Genomic DNA, 10210 nt, shown 5'->3' with positions numbered 1-10210 from the left:
ATAATTTAATATATAGGCAAGAGCTCATGAGCTATGGTTTTAAATAGATGCTAACTTGTGGAATAACTTACACCTGAGGTAGTCTTGTCAGTGCATATATTCTGTGAGTTGAGAGGTGGTTGCCCCAGGTGCTACAGTTCTAAAGGTGGACCTGGAGTCTAACTAACCAGCACCCTGCAAAAAGAGAGCATGAACAGAAACCTGGAAACCTGACAGCAGAAAAGCATTTGGAATCAGCACCCTGGTCACAGACAACTGTTTGGTGTTCATCAGTCCCCAGGTGAATTTGGAGCCATGAGAGGTTCCCATGAGACCCCATTCCACATTAAATAAGAAGATTCAATTTGGAAGACTTCATGTTGGCAGCTGCATCATGGAGAAACTTGGTCCTAGGGAGGGGATCAAGGAGACATTAAGAACTGACGGCCTTTCGTGGAGAATGAATAGTGCAGGTGTGACTTTGGAGGTATGTGTTTTTGTTATTTAGTACTAGAGTGGTTTGCTATTTCCTTCTCCAGCTTGTTTTACAGATGAGGAAGTAGGGAAACCAGGATTAGGCAGCTTCTCCAGGGTCATATATCTAGTACGTGTCTGACACCACATTTGAACTCAGGTCTTCTTGATTTTAGGCCCCCGTACTATATCGACTGCACCACCTAGCTGCCCTCCTTGGAGCTGTATATATGGGGATTAGTGGGAGTGGTTTCTTTGCCAAAAAAAAAAAACAACAACAAAAAAAGCAGTCAGTCATTATAACCTGGCTTTAGATTCTCCCAGGCAAACTAGTTTGGACATAAAAGATAAGATTGAAAAAAGCTCCTCAAACAAAAACTATGCATGCTAAGTGAAATGAGTGGAACCAGGAGAACATTGTACAGGATAACAACAATATTGTAAGGGTGATCAGCTGGGAAAGACTTAACTTCGCTGATCAATAGCAATGATCCAAGATAATTCCAAAAGACCCATGACGAAAAAAAGGCTACCCAAGTCTAGAGAAAGAACTGATGAACTCAGTGCAGACTAAAGTATAATTTTTTTCTACTTTATTTCTCTTGAATGTTTTTGCAGCATGATTAATATGGAGATATTTTCTGCATGATTTCACGTGTGTAATTAATATCATATTGCTTGCCTTTGCAATGGATGGGAGAGAATTCAGAACTCAAAGGTTTTTTTAAATGAATGTTAAAACTACATAGATAATAAATTTATTTTTTTAAAAAGAACTTTTAAAAAATTATGCATGTGATCTGCTTGGGAGGACAAAGGATGCAGATACCAATCTGGGACAGAAGATTTGTCACAGGGAGATAATTTAGAAGGTCAAATAAATTATATTTATCTTTAAAGCTTTGAAAAGCACTTTGCAAAGATTATCTCATTTGTTCCTAGCAATAACCTTGAGATAGGTGCTATTATTATCCCTGTTTTACAGCTGAAAATACTGAATCTGAGAAATGTTAAATGATTTAGCCCTGAGTCATTTAGCTGATAAATAGCTGAGGCAAGTTTTGAATCCAGGTCTTCTAAATTAAAAGCTCTACTTACTATATCAAGCAGCCTCATTAACAGGGAAATGATTTCTTATCCTAAAAACCAAAGGACAAGAGCCTTATTTTGACATCTTAAATCCACGGCCAAAGTTGAGCATATTGGATATGGCTAAAATATGCTTATATTAAAGACCAGAAGAAAGGATTTACCTGAAAGAAGATTGGACTAATTACTGACTATTAAGGGTGAGTGGATGGGAAGAACATAATCTAGGACTTAAGTTCCAAATGATGGCACTAAAAGTTACAGAAGTCAATTCTAGAAGGAATTAGATTCCTAACAACTTTGCCAAATAAAACATATCAGAAAGAATTCTAGAACTGCTCTAGTATTCAGTCAAGACAGGAGTGGGCTGGCTCTGACTCTGAAGAAAAGACTAGCTAAGGGCTAAGTTAGACCAGAGAAAACTCAGAATAAGGTCTGGTTTCTGGGAGAACCATAAGGTTTCATTTATAAGACCTTGTTAACCCCATTGTTTATTATTTTAGTCACATGTGTAAATTTAGTAGCACTTTAAGACTTCGGGAATTCAAGTCTGATGTCATTCTTTCACCAATGCAGATGGAGAATCCTCCATTCCTTTATTAAGTGGCTTAACTGCTGTGGACATAATAATGATAATAAGAATAAGAATCCATCACCTTTTAATGAGGAGCTTCAGATTTAGCTAGGCTGGTTAATGGATGACAGATACATAGGAGCATGCCTCTATGAGAAAATTTATTATTAATAACCAATGATTTGGGGAGATTCAGCTTTCCCCCTTTTTCTTTTATCCTTATTTCAAGACTTCAGTCTTCTCTATCTAGACCCCATTCAGGGCAAGAGGCCATTGTATTCTGCTCAAGTTTCGGAGGGGATAAATTCTTTGAACAGATTGTTCAAGTCTGGGGGTTACTTAAGAAGTAAATGACGTATTAAAAGTTCAGCTCTAACACCTCATTGTAATATTCATTCTCTCATTAACTGTTAGCCAATTGGAATTGATTGCCATCCTCGGGAACACCCCTCTTCCAATGGGCATATAAGTCATGAGTCTGGCAACACGCTTGTCTTTGGTCTAAGACAGAGATGGTCAAATTACCATCCTTTTATTAAAATGCTGACATTATTAATAAAACGATTAAATTACCCAGACATTATGTCTCTTGAATATTTTTAAACACCACACCTAATATTAAATCCTTTAAAAAATCAACAACTCTTAAGGATGGTATGTTATGTCTAGGGAGCACCACAAAAAGAAAAAAGAAAAACCCAACATCTTCTCTAGTAGGCAAAGTTCAATGTTAAGAAGAAACCAGATCAGAGATTTAGAGTTGGTTGGGTCATTCATTTCAATACTTTCCTTTGACAAATGAAGAAACTGGATCCCAGAGGGTTTAAATGATCTATCCAGGGTTACACAGCTATCTTTGTATCCCGGGCACTTAGCACAGTGCCTGGAACATAAATGCTAGGTGACTAGGTGACTAGGTGAATGACTGAAGTATCTGGGGTAGGGAGGAGGTCAGACCCAAGTCTTCCTACAAACTTCTGGGACCTGATAATGTAGAAAGAGCAAAGGGACAGGGTAGAGAAAGCCCATGGTTCCACGTAACTCCATTTTTGACTGAAATCCTCTGAAATATATTTTCATCCAAGAAATGAAATTTTCAACAACATTTCATTTAATTGGAATATTAACAAATAACATCTTCAATATGATTTCCATCATTTGTGATGCCAAGTTTGATGGGCTTTGCAAGATTCATGTGAACTCGACACAATAACTCAATAATTCTACATTGCCATCAATTTTAGCACATTCATTCTTGGAATATGAATATGAAATTATATGATATTATTTGAAGTTTAAGATGTTACATGTTAATATTCCAAATAAATAAAATGTTGTTGAAAATTTCAATCATTTCATTTCTTGAAAATATGCATTTTTGCCTATGTGTCCAGACTTTAGGAACACCCTGTATAGACCAGCTAGCTTCCAACTAAACAGGGTGGGATCTGATTTACTTCTGGCAAACTTAGAACCCAATACTTTCTCAACATGTCGGTACCCAAAGAGACTTGCAGATTTGCCTCTGAACAAGAATTAGCAAATGTAGCAGCCTTTGTTCCAGCTCTTGAAGAATTGCACTTAATTTCAGTATCTCTGATTTGAATGTATGGCAACAAACATCCAACAGCCAAGCCATGGGTATTTGTTGATTAGATCTCACAGCTCCCTAGGAAGAGGGCAATTAGTGCATGATGGTGCCAGAAGGAAATAGACTGTCTCTGGATGGTGTAGATTCATTGTTTTAAAATTCACTAGATCTTAGTTAAGTGCTGAGTTGTAAATGCTCTCCCACTGCCAGATTGACATTGACAGAGAAACAGGGTAGAAAAAAGCTCACCCTTTGAAAGTTTCTGTTGTCCACCTCAGGACATTCTCCAGGTAAAGACTTCTGTTTCTAGCTTTTTCAAATGTGTTTAGTCCACCCTCCCCCCCCCATCCTGAGAAGTCTGAGTTTATTAGACATCCATTATAATTGACATATTGTTGCAGTGGGGGTGAATAGATGCATTAGACAGATGATCTTAATTGGCTTCTATCCAAAAGAACTTTAAAAAAATAGAAGAGAGAGACAGCTGAATTTCATTCACATTTACAATTAGTAAAACTTTCTTTCATTATTGTAATGCTTACTGAAACAGCAGCCACATCAGGGTGACAAATCCCGTTATCATGCTTTCTGCAATTGTCTTCCCCAAAGACGCCTATTGAAAGTATTGTCTGGGTTTGTGCATAATGCTGACAATCAAGCTCAGGAAAAGGGGAAGGGGTGGGGGGAGGCATGTGCAGACTACATAGCTCGTTGGTTGTTGTAGTGGTTTTTGTGGGTTTCTCTTTTTCCCCCCACTGGTGATTGCTCAGTGCTGAGATCTAAGGTTCTGGAAACTTATAATGATACCCATCACATTTTAACAAGATCTGTCACTAAGCATTAGTGGAATTCTCATGCCTAGCCCCTTTAGTTTTCCATTTCTCTCTCTCTCTCTCTCTCTCTCTCTCTCTCTCCCTCTCTCTCTCTCTCTCTCTCTCTCTCTCTCTCTCTCTCTCTCTCTCTCTCTCTCTCTCTCCCCCCAGGTATTATTTGTTTGTCAAATTGGTACAGAGAAAAATAGGGAGATCATTTTTTTAAATGAGCAGTTAACAGCTGAACTCACATGGCCAACAATAGGACCAACAATAGATGAAAAAAAAGAAAGAAAAGATTGTAAAAGATGAACCTTTAGGAGTCTTGTGAACTAAAGCTGTTTCCTGAATGGGGTGAGAGGGAAGCGCTTGTATAGGACCTTTTTACTTCCAGTTGGATGCTTTTCACCGAGTAGGCTGGACAGGTGGTATTCCAGGCTTTGGTACAGCCACCTGGATTCCTTTGGCAAACTAAGAAATTCTTTCTCCTTTAATACAGGAAGAAAAAAAAAAGAAACCCAGCCACAAGACAGTAATTGAAGGGAAAGAGGGATCATACTATAGAGTTAGAGCTGGAAAGAATTCTAGGGGCCACCTACTCCAACGCCCTCAATTTTCATGTGAGGAAACCAAGATCCAGCAAGATGAAAGTCACACAGCTAGTAAGAGTCAGGGGTAGGTTTTGAGTCCACATCTTCCTAACTCCCAAGGCCAACACCAAGTACAGCAGAACTAGGCTGACAACCTACCATTTCAGTTCCACCGGGGCATCACTCACTGTTCCTTTGCATTATAGCCATAAACCAATTGTACAGCCTGAAGGTGCTTTACTGGATACCTTATTAATTAACTAATTAATTAATTAAATTGTTCACTTCTCAGCATGCTGTTTTCCAGATCACTCATCTCTCTGCTTTGACAGCTCCATTCTCAATTATGAATCTACCTCATATCAAATTAGCCAATAGAAGCTGTGCCCCACAACAGCAGAAGGTTCCATCTAAAGTAGGATTCAAACCCTCTGTCGGGATCCATTTCCTACTTTTGTGCTGACAAGGAGCCATGTGGTTTCTGTGACTGATTTGTTTTGAGAAATATATCAACGATGCTGGCTATGAGGTAGGAAGATAAATGGTTCCTTGGAGGAACACAACCATTCTGTGAAACCTGAATACCTTCGCTCCTTCTACCCTCTACACAGGCTGAAGTAAAGTTTGAGTGCAATTTATGCTCACTACCTATATTTCTTTAAACTTCCTTATGCCTTCAGAATTCCAGTACCTCAAAGTTGGGAGGAGTCTCAGAAACTGCTTAGTTCAGGGACCTATGGACTCCAGGCTACATGTGGCCCTCTAGATCCTCAAGTGTAGCCCTTTGACTGAATCTAAACTTCACAGAACAAATCCCCTTAATAAAAGGATTTGATCTGTAAAACTTGAACTCATTGAAAAGGCTGCACCCAAGGACCTAGATGGCCACATGTGGCCTTGAGGCTGCAGGTTCCCCACCCCTGGCTTAGTTCAATCCATATCTGAACAAAAATCTCTTCTAAAACATCCCTAACAAGAAGTCATTAACTTTAGCTTGAAGATTACTACTACTACTACAACAAGTACTCCAAGCTAGCTAGCTAGCTAGCATTTATATAGAGCTTTAAGATTTACAAAGTACTCTCCAGATATTATTTTATCCTCGCAACAACCCTTGGGAGGTATGTACTGTAATTATCCTTATTTTATAGATGAGGAAACTGAGGCAGCAAAAGTTAAGTGACTTACCCAGGGTCACACAACTAATAAATGTCTGAGACAGGATTTTCATCAGGTCTTCCCTAATACCAGGCACAACAGTGTGCTCTCTAGTTGCCTCTACCTTTCATAACAGCCAATTCCATTTGGAGATCATTCTAATAATTACGAAGAGGTTTGTTTTTCTTTACTCTTTACTCTGAGCTCATTTCTATCTCTTTTATCTTCTACCCATTGTTCCTAGTTCTGCCATCTGGAAACAAACAGAAGAAACCAAATATTTCTTATACCTAACATTTAGATACTTGAAGACAGCTATTACATTCCACCCCCAATACCCTACCAAGTCTGCTCCTTTCCATAACACAACCCCTAGTTCCTTCAACTGATCTCCATGTAACGTGATCTTTAGTCCCTTTGCCATTCTAGTTTTCATCCTTTGGAAGCTCTCTGGCTTATCAGAATCCTTCCTAAAATGAGACTAGTCTTTTCAAATACAAATCATTAATATTTATAGACCAACTAGTAGGAATGATCTTGTCTTACCTATCCCTCAGGATTATTAAGGAGAGTGTGTTACAATGAAAAGAGTAGCAAATTAGGTCAGGAAACCTGGATTCTGGCCCCAACCCAGGAGACCTGGGACAAGATATGTTATATTCCTCTTCCTTGGTTTCCTCAGGTAAAAATGAATGAACTACACAGTATGAGTATAAAGGTCACTTCTAACTCTAACATTTCCAGCTTCTATTATATTAAGCATATAGCTTTCTGTAGCCAAAGTATTTAGAACTTTTCTTCATAGACATGTGCTCTCTATTTAGAATGGTATAGCAGATGGAGAACTTGCCTCAGAGTCTAAGAGATCTGGGTTCCAGACTCACCTCTGAGGCATAACTATGAGCCCAGAGCAAATTACTTAGCCTCAAGTCCTGAGCTATATTAATAGAGGGGGCTTCCTCACATAGGGAGTTCTCAATGCCAATGAAAATGTTAACCAAAAACAATATCACAAGTCCACAAGATGTGTTGCATCTGGATTTATTACAAGAGAAAGGAACATATAGGTAGGAACTCCCTATACCAAAAAGTCCAACAGTAAAGGAAAAGCCTTGGTATTTAAGTTACAGGGAAAGGGGGAAGTCATGGGGGAAGAGGAAAAGACCAATTCCTTTTCAAAGGGGAGGAGAAATCGTGAGTAAGTAAAATGGCATAAGCAATACTCTTTTCCCTTAAGCTCTGAAAATATGACTATGAAAATATGATCGTCTGTTTATGCAGAATCAGTTTATCAGTCTGGTGCAGGCTAACGCACCTGTCTTGACTGTCAAGTACACACAGGGAGTCCAGCTTGGGGCGCAAACAACAAATCTTGTCAGCTCTGTTGGGGGAGAGGGTGCTGATCATCCTTGACATGTTCAGGGCCTCCTGCGTACTCTGGGCTCAGTGTTTGTGGAAAATATGGCAACTCAAAAAGACAAGTTCAGGGGCCCCTTAACAAAATCATAGATCTAACCCACAAAAAATGTTCGATACAACATTACTAAAAGACTAGTCATGTGCATAAAAGCCTAAAAAGAAATCAAGATAGACCAGAAGAAAAATATCAGCACTGGAAATTTAAGTGGAATGAATATGAGTTCTGGAGAAAATCTCAAAGTTCAAGAATTTTGTCCCTTTTATAATATCCTAACTTACCCCTCAGCATCCTCAAACCATATATGCTCTCCTTTGCCCTACTTTCCTAAAAAAACCTAGTCACAAACAAGCATTCCAGGCTCAGACTTGGAATCTTTTGAAAAGAATCTTAGAGTCGTCTAGTCCACAGAGAGGTTAAGTGGTTTCATATCAGTTATTTATAGCTTAGAGTACATTTCTTTTCTCATAGGTATTAGCATTTAAATCTCACTTCTAGTTATGGCATGAAATGTTTTGAACCCAGGTAAAAAAATTTTCCAGTAGTAGATAGAAACTACTTTTACTCTCAAAAACTATTTTGTGTTCCCATAATAATTCATTTTTTGTCCAAGATCCATCCTCTGTTGACTAAACCAAACCACAGTGCTATTCTGTCTGTAGGAGAATCAACCCTTACCTCAAAGAAGAAAGGATAAGGATAAATCATCCAGGAAAAAAAGAAAGGGCTTCCCTACTGCTGCTCCTCTCCAGCTTGGGAATCAGTGTCTATATCTCTTGTTCTCAATCACCTCTCATTGTCCACACCTGTATAGGAAATGGTTTAGGGATAAGTCTGACACTGAACACTGGGCTTGTGACAGTTGACAAGTGATAAATGGATAAAATGATCTCTGGTGTTGTCAAGTGGTTTTTCACAGTAATTGAGTATTGACATTGTCACTCTTCAAGGAGACACTACTCATATAAAGGGAACTGTCCATGTTGCTTCATCGCTCCAACTCCATTCCATATCATGTTTCTTCATGTCTGAGAGCAGTATTTGCTGTCATGTGTTGTAAGTGTGTAACGTCTTTCTTGACCCTGAGGCTAGAGGACAGTCAGGAGCCACTCAACCTTGAGTGGTCAACTTTTAGGATACAGCTTTTATGTAGAAATAGTAATCAAACACACTAACTTTGTAAGAAATGAATTAAAACTAAGAAGGGATATAGGGCTGGCAGGTTTTTCCCAAACAAGGGAAAGCTATGAATTAAAGAAGCTGGTAGTCAGACTATAGTATGATGAGGAAATAAGTGAAAGAGTGGTAAATTGTGTTATGACTTGATATCTAGGGACAGATTCTTGGAAGAATTGTATCATTGCAATTCATAACTTTTCTGAAGTGATGCTACATGGCATGAAGATGACAGGAGTAACCAAATTATGAACCTAAGTTATCAGAAAAAAACAGCATCTTCTGCATTCTGATTTCAATAGGAAAGTGAAACATATTTGATAAGTATTGGGCCATTTCAGAGAAAATTTAGAGATGCTGACTTCCAGGATATGGGAAAAACAAGATGGAAGACTACATACATTCTCCAGATCCTATTAAAACTGCTTCAAATAGTAATTGTGTGTCAAATGCAGGACAATTATAACTGAACCAACAAAACAAAAAAGAAGTCAGAAAAATTGAAATTGTTATGGATTAGCACTGGAGAATACTTCTTAAAAGGTCCATTCAGTACCCCTTTCCTACCAAACCTTTTTGCTCCTGGCAGGGATAGATAAAATGACCTGCCAGCTTGAGCCTAGGGTCCGTATTCTGATGCCTTCTTACTGTAGAGACTTTGCAGGCATATCTCAGACCCTAACCTATACCCCACTAGCAACCAGAATCCAAAGGAAACATTGAGTCTGCTTAGCCATGTAAGGAGAATTAGGGGAATGGAGAAAGATAGCCATTTTTATGGTGATCCTAAAGTTAATGACTCCCCCCATAGTCCCACCATCCTGAAAAAAGTAACGGATGTTGATCCTGCCCAGCTGCAGAAGGAGAAAAAGGAATTCCAAGAAAAGAAGTGGAACGAAAATCAATGTGCACAGCTTTACTAAGACTGAAGGAATATCTACTTTAATGTATCCAGGCCAGTGTTGTGCCATACAAAATACAATGATCCCAGCCAATGAATACTAAAGGAGGAGTCTGAGGCAGTTTTGTAATCCAGCCCTGTGAGGTATGTTTATCAGCATAGAGGAGAGATTCAGAAAGTGACCAATCAGGAAATTTAAAGAAAAAAAATCTAAAACTAACAATTTAAAGAGGAATTTAAAGAATTAAAAACCCAGAGCACAAATAAGACAAATCAACAGAGAAGATTCCAAAAGAAGTAAATAAGAGCAAGAAATTCTCAAAGACTTTACAAAGGTATCTTAAAGAATATTACAAGGCAAAGGAAAATAAACAATGCCTGATAAAACACAGAATCCTGTTGAATATCAGGATCATGGAACAACAATGTGACATTCCAGAGGGGTTCAA

Source organism: Trichosurus vulpecula, chromosome 1, assembly GCF_011100635.1.
Source record: "Trichosurus vulpecula isolate mTriVul1 chromosome 1, mTriVul1.pri, whole genome shotgun sequence".
Lineage (NCBI taxonomy): Eukaryota > Metazoa > Chordata > Mammalia > Diprotodontia > Phalangeridae > Trichosurus > Trichosurus vulpecula.
This window is presented reverse-complemented; position numbering follows the sequence as displayed.